The sequence below is a fragment of the Falco naumanni genome, chromosome 1 (assembly GCF_017639655.2).
Source record: "Falco naumanni isolate bFalNau1 chromosome 1, bFalNau1.pat, whole genome shotgun sequence".
NCBI classification, from domain to species: domain Eukaryota; kingdom Metazoa; phylum Chordata; class Aves; order Falconiformes; family Falconidae; genus Falco; species Falco naumanni.
Window position 1 is genome coordinate 57,131,660 of NC_054054.1, and position 13,742 is coordinate 57,145,401.

The 13,742-nt window shown below is 42.1% G+C and overlaps 1 protein-coding gene and 2 long non-coding RNA genes across 4 annotated transcripts in view; 2 read left to right on the plus strand and 1 right to left on the minus strand.

Annotated features, from left to right (window-relative positions):
• Positions 1–1,376: 1,376 nt before the first annotated feature.
• On the plus strand, positions 1,377–9,738 carry LOC121088637. The gene is made up of 4 exons (XR_005827999.1): positions 1,377–1,746; positions 4,814–4,931; positions 5,116–5,208; positions 8,755–9,738. It is a non-coding gene; the product is annotated as an uncharacterized LOC121088637 (long non-coding RNA).
• LOC121088642 lies at positions 6,227–9,846 on the minus strand. The gene is made up of 2 exons (XR_005828000.1): positions 9,760–9,846; positions 6,227–9,048 (listed from the first exon to the last, which is right to left on the minus strand). It is a non-coding gene; the product is annotated as an uncharacterized LOC121088642 (long non-coding RNA).
• A 1,814-nt stretch (positions 9,847–11,660) lies between these two features.
• Positions 11,661–13,742, plus strand: part of ATP10D (ATPase phospholipid transporting 10D (putative)) — a 51,016-nt gene continuing 48,934 nt past the window's right edge. For both annotated transcript variants that reach the window (XM_040595050.1, XM_040595058.1), the window contains exon 1: positions 11,661–11,968. The gene's annotated coding sequence lies outside the window, so the exon portion shown is untranslated. The remainder of the gene's footprint in view (positions 11,969–13,742) is intronic.

The window sequence follows — 13,742 nt, forward strand, 5'->3', positions numbered from 1 at the left end:
TTCAGGAACAGGTGAAATTGCAAATAAAAATCATATAATTTTCAATAATAAACTCCTTGATTCCCCTTGAATTCTCTTTGTTAGATAACTACTGGAAAACCTGTCCCGTTTTTTTTGACTGTACAATATTGCACGTTACAAAACAGAGCAGCAGGGGGAGCTTCTGCTCCAGACAAAACACAGACAACAGGCGCAACAGAGGTAAATCGGCGGAAATAAGGAGAAAGGTAGCTAATGTCCCACTCATTTGAAAGTGACCAAACAAGTGACAAATGCAAGAGAGCAAAGATGTAATATGTGAAAGACAGGAATACCTAAAAGAGGATAGGGAACCACCATTCTGTCTGACACAATCTTAGTGAACACTTTCAAAGCAGCTTACTTTTTGCAGCTCTGAAGTACAGTTTCACTTTTCATACATGTGTAGTTTAAAATAATATTTTGGATTCAGCCTACTGACATACGAGGAGCAAAGACAGACTGTGCAAGGAAACCATAGCGGGATTAGCTAAATACATGTTTCTGAGCCCATGTACAACTCCAAAGCAGCAGTTCAGAGTTTGTTTGGACTTGCATTATTTCAATCCGCCATCAGGTCTTAAGCCTTCAAATCACCTGCTTCTCATGCTTCTGTACCACAGCAGCAATAACCCACCCCACCCCTCTGCAGGTAAGCTGCCAAATCACCATAAAATCAAAGACAAAGAGGGAAACTTGTAAAACAGTACGTAGGTAGGCAAGAGACACCAGGACAGCAAGAAATGCAACTTTATGAGACAGAAATGTGGAGTGAACTTCGCATTATATTATTTTTTCTGCTGCTGACCTAGAGAGGATGTTTGCTTTTACAGATAACCCACAAGCTAAACTGCAGTAATTAAACCTATTTTAAAAGAAATCCTTTTGTTGCCCTTGGGTTTGGAAGGATGGCAATAATTAAAACATCAGGAAATAATTTAATGAACAGAGGGCCTTAGTATTATAGTAGCATAAAAGTGTTTTACATTGCTCTAAGTATATCCAGTTGGGGAGAGCATCTGAGCACCAGTATAACTGTCCCACAAGGAATATTAAAATGGTATGTCAATATAAATAAATAGATAACTGTGTGTTTTACCAACACCAAGGGGCAGTAAATGAATTTTTTAAATGTAGAGGAAATACAACATCGCAGTTCAGAGTATGCTGAGTTAAATGTAGGTTGCCATGGTAAAGTAAGGTCCCACTGGTCCTCAAGCCCCTGTTGCCAGCTCTGCTTCCTCTCCCCATCCCTCATGTCAGCATTGGAGTGCCTGGGGCTGCAGGATGAAACTGCAACTGATACGGCTGAAAACTAATTGTTATTTTTTCACCAATTGATTTTTTTCACAGGTTAGATTTCAGCCAGGTTGGAACAGAGCACCACTTCTGACACAGAAGACCTTTGTGGCTTGGGCAGAGAGGGAAGACAAAACTACCCCATCCAGCAGGCCAGACTAAGATCAAATTAGTCCTGAAACTATAGCTTGACACAAGAATACCAGTCAGTGAACTATTTTAATTATTAAACCAGGAATCTTGAAAGCTTTTGTAGAAGCTTACATATAAACATGCTCATAGTGATATGATACAAGAGGAGGAGATGGAAAATAATGTATCTCTATTTAATATTTATGCTCTGACCAGCCAGTGAAGTTCACAGTAAGCGAGAATGGATGAACGACATGACACTGACATGCAGCTGACATGCAGAACATATTTTATCAGGTATTTGCTCTTCATAATCCATAATTATAATTCCTCCTGAATAAGAAATCAGTTTCTTAAATAATTTTACTTGTAAAATTTTAAAAAAACGTGACAAGTTTTGGTTCTTTTCCACCACACCCCATTCTGTAAATGTAATACTTGTGTATTCACTCTTATGAGACATGAAGAGTACAGTATGTTGTACATAGTGGATACAGTCTTATGTCCATAGCTTTATACTTGTCTCTGCCTTCTCTACCTTTTTCTGGTAAAGAGATGTAACAAGAGAGACTTCCTTAAATGTTCTTGATTTTAGTTCTCTGGAATTTCAAAATCCTCTTGCTGGTTTCTGTAGCAGTTCTGTCCTTCCAACAGACTGCACTGAAGATGTAGCAATAGCTGTGAGGTACATTCTCGTAGTTCAACATCACCTTAGAAACACGCAAATTATATATAGCAGACTCTGTACTGCCTTTCACGGACAAGAACATACTAAAGAGATCATTCAAAAGAGTTCTGCTACACTGCAAGATTTTCAGGGAGGAACTGTTATCGCCGGAGGCTGCCTGAGCCTACTTTGAAGTACCAGGTGGGAAAAATCTTGTACATTCTATTCTAAATCAAACAATATCATAGGTTTTTTGAATACCTGTACTGTATACATCTCGACACCTGCCTGGCTGAGGTAGTGGAAGGGCCAGGAGCTGGTATCACACCCAGTACTCTGCAGAAGAGGTAAGGGAATAGCTTAGACCAGAAGAGTGACCTAACTGTACAGGCCAAGGAGCCTGTAGTTGGCTTGAGCCATATACACGCTAAAGTAACACCTTGCAGCTCAAGACAAACTGGAGTAAGTAACGGGGGACTGTATGCTCATGAGTATCACTGGTCACCATCTTCTGTTCACAGCTGGGCAGGCACAGACTTACTCTGCCTTTCTGCCCTTCCTCAAGACACACTTCTGTGCATAAGCTTCTTTGACAAGAAAGTGAGGAGCCTTTGTCTCCCATCCTATGGGAGTCTAAATGTTCTCCTGACTCTTCTTTCCAACACTTCAGGCCCATTATCTCTTGTTCTGTGCTCAGGGAAAATGCAGAGAGTTTATTTTCATCTGATCTATTGCTACCATTTTATAAGCAAAAATATATTGTTAACATTTCTATTCTTCTACATCCCTTTTTTCATGCTTAAGAATTCTAGTTGAATTGATTACTAGGTACACGTCAGAACTGGAATTTTACTCACCATGTGCAAGTCTAATGATTGTAATGGCTGGAATGCAAAAAGACAAAACAACAAAAAATTAATAATCCCTTTTAGGGGAGATGCAGTGAAACCATAAGCCAAATATTCCTCCCCTTCTCCAAGCCTAACCTTAAGATTTTAACATTAATAATGAATGTGTGTTGGTGCTTTTCAAAATTCTTTGGGCCTCATAAAGATAAAAGCAAATGCCCTGTGGGTAGATTATGGTGACTCTTAGCCTGGCTAGTAAACAACAATTAGTAGACACTGGAATATGCTGCATAGCAAGTTGCACCAACATGTCATAACAGCAGCAGGGAGAAAGTATTCTTAAAATAATAAGCACACTACTAGGTACATGTCCCCTCATCCACCCAAGGAATTCATGGGCTGTATTTGTTGTATGACTCTGAGTTGAGAGCTACTACAATAGCTACTATAGATTTTATTTTTATGACATAATATTTTAAGGTATTGAAAACAGCTGTTGGTCAAATATTTATGCTGGCAAAACTCTGTTTTTGCTGACAGAAGTGGTTTCAAACAAGGGCATATAAAAAGAAGGTAATTTTAACAGACTAAGAAAAAGCATTGTTTGTTGATACAGCTACATCCATGTTAAGAGTGCTTTTGCCAGTACAGCACAGCAGTGCTTTTTTACCACTAAATCCTTTCCAGGGTAAATACAGCCAACTTGCTCCCAAGGCAAATGGCCTTGGGATTTACAAGTCCTTCCCAGTCTTGTCAGTCTGCGTCTAGTTTGGCAGCACATCGTGCTGTCCAGAATGCCTGGACTTCTTTGGGGTCTCTAAAAAATATATAAGGGGCAGCTTCTCACATCTACCTCCAACTTCTGCCCTTCTCTTTTCCATGGGAAGTAACAGTAGAACGGACTTCACTGAAGATGTTCCTAGACTCCTACTAAACAACTAATCCCATCTATCCGTGCCTGTATCCAAGCTCAGGAAAGTGGATCGTTCATACACTTTACATTTTCCTTGAAGGATATTTAAAATCTGTTTCCATTTTTCCTTTTCTGAGACAGACTATGTGACTACCATACTTCACACAGAACTAGGGTAAAGGAAAAATTCCAACCTTGCCACTATATTATTTCCTACCCACTTCATCTTGCATCTGAGTTTTCCCACCTGCAGAATTCAGACAGTAATATCTGACTGTTCTTACAGGTGGTGTAGGAATTCACTATTTGAGGTTTTACACCATCATGTTTACTAACTTTAAATAATATCTGTTAAGAACCAGCACTACTTCTGTATTTTGGGAAAAGTATGACCATGGCAACAAGTGAAGTGTGTGTTCAGAATGATAGAAATTATTTTTTCTTAGGAAACACATGGCAATATGATATCAAACACAGCAAATGCAGTGCTCACAAGGAACACAAATAAATACATTGCAGAGCAGGAGGAAGTCAGAAAAAATATTTTGAAAGTGACATCTCACAAAGCTAAATATTAATGTATTAACTTGAAAAGCAGATTTTGAGCAGTTGTAAAGAGTTCTGAACAACTCCTTTATAGTACCAACTTTTTGAACCTTGCCAACTGTCACACTATTGCTGCAGCTCTATAACCTCCATGACCCATGACCTCCATGACTCCTGGGACAAATTCTGCTTTGAATCATATACTACAATTCCCCCCTTTTTCAGCATGAGTGTCTCAAATTAACAAAAACACAAAAAGAGAGGCACACTGTGTGCTTCTTTGCAATGGCCAATAATTTTCTTATGGCTTAGTCACTGATGAGTAAGAGAGTCGTGCCAATAAAACCATTGTATCTCAGCTTGCATATAATGTATAATCTTTCTCTCTAGGTAAAAACAAAACAAACAAAAAAAAAGGTTCTAATTTACCTAAAAGCATAGCATTACCAGCCAGCTGAAGAAATCTGAAAACCCTCTGGCTCATGCACAAGCACAAGACTTTTATAAGGTAGGAAAATGCAAGTATTTATAAGTAGCGTTTGCTGTACTGAAATAATCAATCTCATTATACAGGTGACAACAGCTTTGATTAGTATTTTGCTCACACCAGATTTGCAATGATTTAATGTTACTACTCAGTAGAGTTATTAATTTTCAGTGAATTAGTTGAGATGATGTTTGCTTTTATTTAGAGTTACTCTGGAGGAAATACTGGAGAAGAGCTCTCCAGAGAATTTCACTTTGCACTCTGAAGACATGGTCTGCTTATTCTTCCACAAGACACTGTAAGGAACGTAGTAAGAAAATTTCCTTTCATGGATGGAGAATATTTTAGGAGAAATCCTGAGTGACTTAAAATAGAAAATTTACAATTATGTTAGTTTTCCTAGTTTTCCCTAAATAGTTCCTCTACCTATAGGAGGAAAATGAGAAAAAAATATATTGCTCACTTGAAGACACAATATGTTTTTTCCATATGTTAATTACAATGCATTATATAACATAAAATCCTAGCAAAGAGCAGTTGTTCTAATAGTGTCACATATAATACCAGTTAAAAGCAAACCCTAGGCTTTCTTCTAAGTTTGAACCTGACCTACAATACCTGTGAAAGTATAAATGTTTCTTGTCTTTACCACGACCATAGCTTTTCCTTACTTGAACTTGGATTTGTGATGTGTTGGGCTACCCAAGTAGGTCGGAAATGTGCATGTGGTAACATTTCTTCCAAGTCAGCTAAAGCCGTACTTGTGCTTTGTCTTGGTTTAGGTCTATACTTTATCTTGGCCTATACTTTATCTTCATCTTGGTTTACACTGGCTTCAGAAGGTGAGATGATCACATATAAAGTCTGCTGGGACAAAGTCTCACCTTCAAAAATGTTTGAATACCTATGAACCATTAAAATGACTTTTTATCAGTGTGGTGTCTTGGGGACACTTTTTTATCTGATACTGTTTCCTAAAATTAGATTACCATCTTATGAAAAAAACAGCCTTGGATTTTCCCTTGGGGAAAATACCTGAGAGATTCAAAAGTCCTAGTGGCATCTTCATATCCATCTGCTGGAGCATTTTTATTTGTTCAGGAAATGGATATACTACTTGTGACATAAGTAACTATGTTAAAATAGTGAAAAAAATTGTTTAGTCATTTGGAGGCATCTGTTCAGCAGAAGTTATGAGTTAGAAAAAACATTTAAAAAATAAAAGGCAAATAGAAAAAAAGTTTGAGAAAAATTATCACCTGGACAGTAACTTTCTATATGCAAAGAGAGAGAAAAAAGCAACATTTACTAAACAGTTCATTTGATATCACTGACTCAGCTCATTTTATTATCAAATAGAGTGATTTGATAAAAAGAAGATGCAGAGTTAAGGTTGTTTTATAGAGCAGATAAAATCAACAAAGTAACTTGCTTATATATACAGTGAAAAGGAAAGCACATAAGTACATATCAAAAGTGCATATAAAAAGTGTTCTGATGCACAATAAAACTGTAGCAGTGTAAACAAGCTAATAACAAGTTTACAGCTGTAGATAAGATAAGGCTGAAGATTAGCCATCGGGAATTGTCACATCACAGTAAATAGAAAAAGAAGGGATAAAGCAATCTATCCAAGTGCATTAAAGCCACCTGTATAAAATTCCACTTACTTAGTACTACCTTCCAACCATATACACTTTCCAATCACCCCAGAAGAAGCATCATTAGATGGTGTTCCTTTTCTTTAGAGTTGATAGTTTTTTGTCTTTTTATTCAATGGGCCTGTGTTAGTTCAGCAGAGTAGTGAACCTGGATTGTTAGAAGCTGGAGTCTCACTATAGAGTACGAATTCAGCTTTCCTATTGTGGAAAGTACTAACGCCAAGATAAGAGGCAAATTCCTGCTGCATTAGGAGCTGCAGTAAGATGATGATCTCTCATTTAAGATAATTTTCTGCTTGTTCTGGTAATTCAGAGCCCCTTAAAAGTGACAGACTCTTTCAGATTCTTTTTTAAATTCCCATTCATAGTTACTTTCTGCAGAATGGGCAACAGAACAGACATCCCTATAACAAGCCCCATCATCTTAGTGACTTTTAGGATGGAAGTTCCTAATACACATGGTGGCCAAACCACAGTGGGTGGTATATTAGTAAATGCTATGTCAATAATAATAATAATAACTGCTACTGACTACTAATAACTGCCTTCTAAAACTGGGATACAACGTAAGCTTCCTGATTCCTGGCATTCTGCAATTGACTAAACATATTGGTCTAAACCACAGGCAAACCATGAGGGAACACTGCAGTCAGTTACTCCCTTAAAACTTGTCTACACAAGCTACATCACGGCAATTTATCCAACATAAACTAAGGTCTGAATGGATTTGTAAACTGCATTACATCTTTGGCTGTCACTTTTATTCAGAATTTAGTTTGCCTTTGTTGGGTTTGATATAATTAATTCTTCTCTGGTTTACTTTTGCAAAACAAAGGTGGATGGATAAACACTAGGAACAAAAGGAACTATTTAAGCCATTAAAAGCGGTCACTGCTAGTTTAAGAACAAATGGGTATGAGACTGAGTTTAGAAGCTAGCAGGTAATTCTTAACCCTCACAGCAACCACACTCTGCAACAGTTTCCTTATACAGCAGCATGAGCAAAACACCTAACTACTTTCAAGATAAAGCTCAGTCAGTCTACGAACCAGATTACACAGCATGCTTGCAGTAACAACAGAATATTCAATGACCCAGAAGGTGCCTTTCTGGGATGTTCCCATGATAATATTTACATATCTACTCTACCCTCTCAAGATTTGCAAAAGATACACAATATACACAGAATATATCTTGCGCTGTAAAAAATACAAACCCCAATGTTAGATCTTTTAAACTGTGTATTTAGTCTCAGAATCACTAGCAGTTTCGCATTGTGGTGTTTATCCTCTCCTTTCAATTTTTTGTTTACAACATGGAATAGCAATACCTTCTTGCCTCACAGGGAGCTGCGAAGGAAAATTCATGAGTATTTATAAAATGCTCACTCCAGTGATGAACACCATCTCACAAAGAAATCAATAAACCCATACAGATTTAGACACCGTACAGTAGACAAAGGTTATAGCCACACACAGACTAGAACAGATAAACAGCTGTCCCATTCAGTGTGCATCCATCATCCTGTAAACTGAGACTGGTATCCTGTCAGGAAATATAGCTGAGGATCTTCTAATGAGAGACTACATTAGTGCATATGCACAACAGACAGCTTTAATTTGCACTGGCAAAATATTGGGTTTTCACACATTACATTGTTTAGGACTCTAAATACATCATTTAGCCAAAGATCTTGTAAACAATAATTAAGTATAATTTAAAATTTAATTTATTTGGTGAAATCTCTGCTATGGTTAAATCATTTGGGTTTAGTGCAGAACTAAGGAAGAAAAAGGTGATCAAATTACTGGTTGATAATCTAGTTCCTTTCTGGCTATAAATTATGGTTAATACGCTACCATATCTTCAAAGGCATTTAAATCAGAGTGTAAACCATAGTATGTAATTACTTACACTGTAAATACACACCAGATCTCTCAAGTACATCACTGACCTGGTATGAACGCACCTTGTACTGCTAAGCTGATCCAGGAGCATCCACACTGCAGCAATGATAACCATCTATATCTACAAACCTAAATGCCCACTGGCACAGCTGTTCATGTGGATTTGGCACTGGAATGTCTGGAGAATCATATCCAAGTTCTTAGCACTTCATTAAGTTGAACTGCTCTGGGAAATGTTTGATAGCATGCTATGATGAATTTCCATCTTCCTTCCAGGTCTTTGTGGGAAAGTTTGCAGTCTGCCAACATGTTTAGCTGACAGTTCCCGTGATGTAAGTTCCTCTCTTTCATGTGTACCAACCAGTGCCAATATCAGCACAGCTGGACGAGCTGTTCATGCTTGTACTTGCGGAGTTACTGGAGCCATGAACAGAGAGAGGGTTTGAAGAACACAGAAGACCAACGAGCTCTCCAGCTGCACTGGAGTCATCAATGGTACTCACATACCCATAGGTTTTGCTTTTCATGTGGTGGTTCAGATGTTAATATGAAAGCCACCTGCAGACTTCTCTGGGAGAAAAAGGATATACTGTATGGATGATGTTCAGTGTTAATACCTTGACACAGAAAAGCTATCAGTGAGATTTCTCAATCAAGCATTCTCTCTGGTGACTAGCTTCTCTGTAGTTACTCTTCCACAGGATACTTGGGAGAAGACAGCTTAATTACACTTCAGACATGCTACATGGTTGCTTTGTATGCTTAGGATCAAGACCATTTGTACTGGACATTTGTACAAAATGATAAAAGTGAAAACATGTATGTGCAATGGCCCAGCCAGGTGCCAGTAAAGCCTCCCACCCACCTAGCTCTCCAAACAGCTCATACACCCTGCTTCAACATCTAATTAAACTGCACAGAGTGCTGCACTAAGGCAGCTATGCTCCTTCTGGCAGCCAAGCTTTTATAGTTTGGTCAGGTATTTTTGCAGTACACTGACGTGCAGACCTAATCGAGGCAACTGTTATTGCTGGGCAAACAAGGGAAACAAAATGATGGCTTTTATAGTTGTAAGCTTACACATTGGACTGACATGCATGTGAAAAAAAAGGAAATGTGCGACTCTGCACGTGAATTATTTACAGCTCCAATGTGATTACAAAAGAGGTGGGGTTTTTTTTTGTTAAAAGCTGTGTGATGTTATCTTCTTTCTCAAATACCTCTGCTAACTTGAAGGTTCCAATAAACAAAGTAACTGTTTTCTGGCAGGCCTATTACTACCTTGTGTCTTGCAGCAGCTTGCTCTGCCCTCCCCAGAGTTGTATCCTCTTTCCTACAGCACCTGAGCCAGCAAATGTGGTGGATCCTGCAAGGAAACAGAACTATTTTCAGTCCATCTGACACACCAATATGTTTTGAAATTCCTGCTAGCCATATGGACACTTCAAAGACCAGACCATCAGTTGCTGTTCACTGAAACATAACCAAAGTGTTTTCAGTGTGTGGACAGGGGCGAGGGGCATGCTAAAATGCACGGTAACAGAGGGAAACAACATCATGCACACAAGAAGGAGAGCACAACCAGCTACCACTGCTCAGCACAGCCCTCCCAGTTCTCATAGGAATTCATTGATACTGGATAAGTACTGATAACTCCAGTCCATTTTGATAGGGACCAAGGGGTCTGCAAATAACTTTTTCTAGAATTTTTTCTTCCTTTTTCAGCAGAAGATGGTCTTGGAGTGGGAGTGTGAATCCTTTCACTTTCCTATAAAAGGCCATGGATTTCGTTGTAAGGGGCAGCCTTCAGGAGTGCCCTGAAAGGCATTAAGAGCAAAAAGGACAGTGTGGGGCTTCAAAAAGGCTATTGATGAAACAGCTGGCTGAGGTTCCGATGGCAGTGGATTGTTTAAGATAATTTGGGCAGTTGCTCAATAGCCGGAGGCTTACTTCCTAGAAAACAAGAGTGTTTGCTAACCTTGGTTAGCCTAGTGGCTAGAAAACCTTATGTTTAGACAGGCTGAGCTGCCTTCAGTGCCAGACTGTCCTTACGAAAGATCAAGAAGATCAATTTCCCTGACAAGCTGTCAAGGGTGTCAGGTCCTGCCAAAGCCGCACTGCCTCCATCTGCTGAGGCCTCAAGGAAAGAAAAAAACCAGAAACAAACAAACAAACAAAACCTTTAGACACTAACTAACCTTTGGACAGGTAAGTGCTGCTTATGGACACTGTAAAAGCAGTTCTGTTCGTCTTTCGCTTTAAAAGCTCTGCTTGTGAGCACGGCAGCACGACTGCACGCTGTTCACACCTGGGCATGACCTGCCTGCATGTGATGGCTTGGGACAGGGTTTGGCCCCGGCCAGGGGACAGGGGCTGCTCTGCTCACCTCCTGCAGCGGCACCAAAGGCCTGGCCTCGACGGCAACGAGCAAAGCTTCCCTGCCCTCAGCCGGAGCACCGCGGTGTGCGGAGGCGCCGCTCCTGGAAGGGTCCCCCGCCGCTGCCCGGCCCGGCGAGTCCTGCCCCAGTCACTGCCAGGGCAGGAAGAGCAGAGCGGGCAGGAGCCGAGCGCGGCGCGGCGGCAGGCGCAGGCTGGGCAGCGGCGGGGGGCGGGCGGGGCGGGCCGGCGCGCAGCGCAGCCGCGGGAGGCCGGGCAGCACCGGCGGGGCGGGGCGGCCGCGGAGACGGAGCGAGAGCGGCGGGCGCGGGGGGTCGCGGCCATTACGCTGGGATGTGCGCGGTGCCGCCGGTAAGCCCACCGGGCCGGGGGTCAGGCAGGCAGCTTGCCCGCGGGGCTGGGTGCGCGGCTGGCGGTGCGGGAGGACACCGGTGCCGGGCGTGACGGGAGGGAAACGTGGGAGCAGCGGTCGTGGAGCACCCGCAGCGATTCGCGAGGAGGCTGTGGCGGAGCCACTCGCGTCGCCGTGCGGCCGCGGGGACGAGACGGGCCGGCGGGAAAACGTGGCTGCCTGCGGCTGCCGGCTTCCAGGCCTCGCAGGCGGGCTGGGCTCCGCGGGCACCCCCGGGTGCGCCCCGCCGCCTGGGACGCGGGCGAGGCCGCCGCCCCGAAGGGGGGAGCCGCCCTGCGGGCCCCTCGAGGTGCCTCAGCGCCGCCGGCAGCCGGGCAGCGGCGCCCCTCACCTGAGGGGAGCGCCGAGCGGCCGTTCCTCGGCGTGGAAAGTCAAGGGCGCCGCAGCCGCCCCGCCCCTCTCCTCCCGGTGGGACTCGGATGCGGAGGGAAGTCCCGTCTTCCTGACCGCGGGTGACATTTCGAAGGCGACAGGGGTCTGGGCCGGGTAGGTGCTGTGGGGGCCGACCCCCCGCCCCGCAAAATCCGGCGGCGGCTTCGCGCCCGCGGGGTGGCTGGAGCTCCGCGGTGCCGCGGCCGTCGCGGCGGCGGGAAGGGGCAGTTCGTGCTGCTGCCGCGTTAAACGTGCCCCGGGCAGCGGGGCGGCCCCGGAGCTGCTGTGGAAGCAGGGAAGAAAGAAAAGGTAATTAAGACCTCGATTGCAGAAACAAACGCTTTTGTTTTAATCGTTAGTGGCGGTGATTGAGGGAAGGGGTGTAAGCTTTTACGTACTTTACAGATTTATGGCAAGGAAGTAGACGTAGGTCCATGTAAATGACGGGGAAATCCCTGAAGCTTCAGAAAGTGAGGAGGGCTGCACAGAGCACAGCGTCGGTTACAGGATTAAGCCACAATAATAATTACTGGGTTTAGTAACTAAAAAATGTTCACAAGGATGGGAAAGAAAAATCAAAGTTCCTACTTTGCATAGTACAGCAAAGCAGAAGTACAGCTACTGAAGAAAAATGCTTTTAATATCAAAATTACTTTTATTTTCATACTAAAATAATACTTACAGGGCATTCACGTCTCACCAATGACCACAGTATCGAGAAACCTCTTATTTAAAACCGTGTATCATCACCAAGAGATAACAGAATTGTCGTTATCCCTGTTTTCGTATGTGAGGGACTGCAGCAGAGATGCACTAAATGGTTTCCCCAAGATCAGAGTGGAATTTAATTCTTCTTTTTTAATACGTTCTTAAAAAAAGACTCCTTTGCATGCCCCAAAAGCTGGTCTGAAGCTGTCGTTTTAGACTGAGTATTTAGTTATGTCTGTGTGCAGTTACTATTCACAGGAGCAAAATCTAGGACTTAGATGAGGATCATGTTCTTTGTTAACTGCCACTGCTGTGGATGATCTGGATTTTAAAGGTAATAGCCACAGCTGATCCTTATTTCTAATGTAAACTAGACCAAGATCAGGAATGAGACACCTACATTAGAGTGAGTGTCTGATGTTCCTGTCACACCTCCCTGTGCCAACATGCGTACTTTCACAGCTGTAAGCTGGATCGGGAAAGCCCATAATGTTATTGTCTTTGAGTTAGTAAAAGGTCTTGCAGCTCAGTGGGTTGAACCAGGTTCAGTAAGTACCAGATAGATCATGAAGGAAGGGGCAGAACCAGGAGCAGGAGGTAGGAGAAGCAAGAGCAACTCCTTTAGTGTTAGCTATCAGTTCAGCTGCTTACTGCTTCCTTAGTATTTTGTTTTGAGGTTACTAGGGTCAGAATTTGAGCATTCATGACTCCCTGCGTTTTTTTTTCCAGGCTCCTATATCTTTTGGCTTCATTTTTAATAATAAAACTTCTAAAGGTACACTTTTGTAGTTGAGCCCTGAATTGCTGTAGGATACTTCTCTTTCAGGCATGAAATATGCTCTCAAGAGACATGTTCTGTAGTGTTGCAGAAATTCTTAGTGGTTAAAGTGGATTCACAGGTTATTCCTGTCAAAATATACCCAAGCAGTTGGCAGGTTTTATTGCTCCATGACGAATATCTGATTGTATTCCTGAGGTTACAGAAGAGTCCGTTTTGTCAAAAAATCACTACAGTGTTGGAAAATACGTTCACTGCTGTCTCAAATTCTGTTGAAGAGTGTTATGGCTGATGACCACCTGTACCATATCTGATTGTGGTTTCTCTAATGACTTTTAAAAGCCCTGCCTTGTCCACATAAAGCCAGAACCCATCACTATATACTGATACAGTGTTTTAAATGGATAGAAATACTGGCATACTTTCTGCTGTCACATTAATGAAATGAAAATACATTTATGTATTCCAAGTACAGGGTTGATGCACAATTCCTGTGTTGGACAGTTAATAGTTGGAATCAGTGTCATGAAATACTACATGAGTTCTGCAAGATCTGAGCCTAATTTTAGACCTGAATATAATAGACAGTATGGGAAG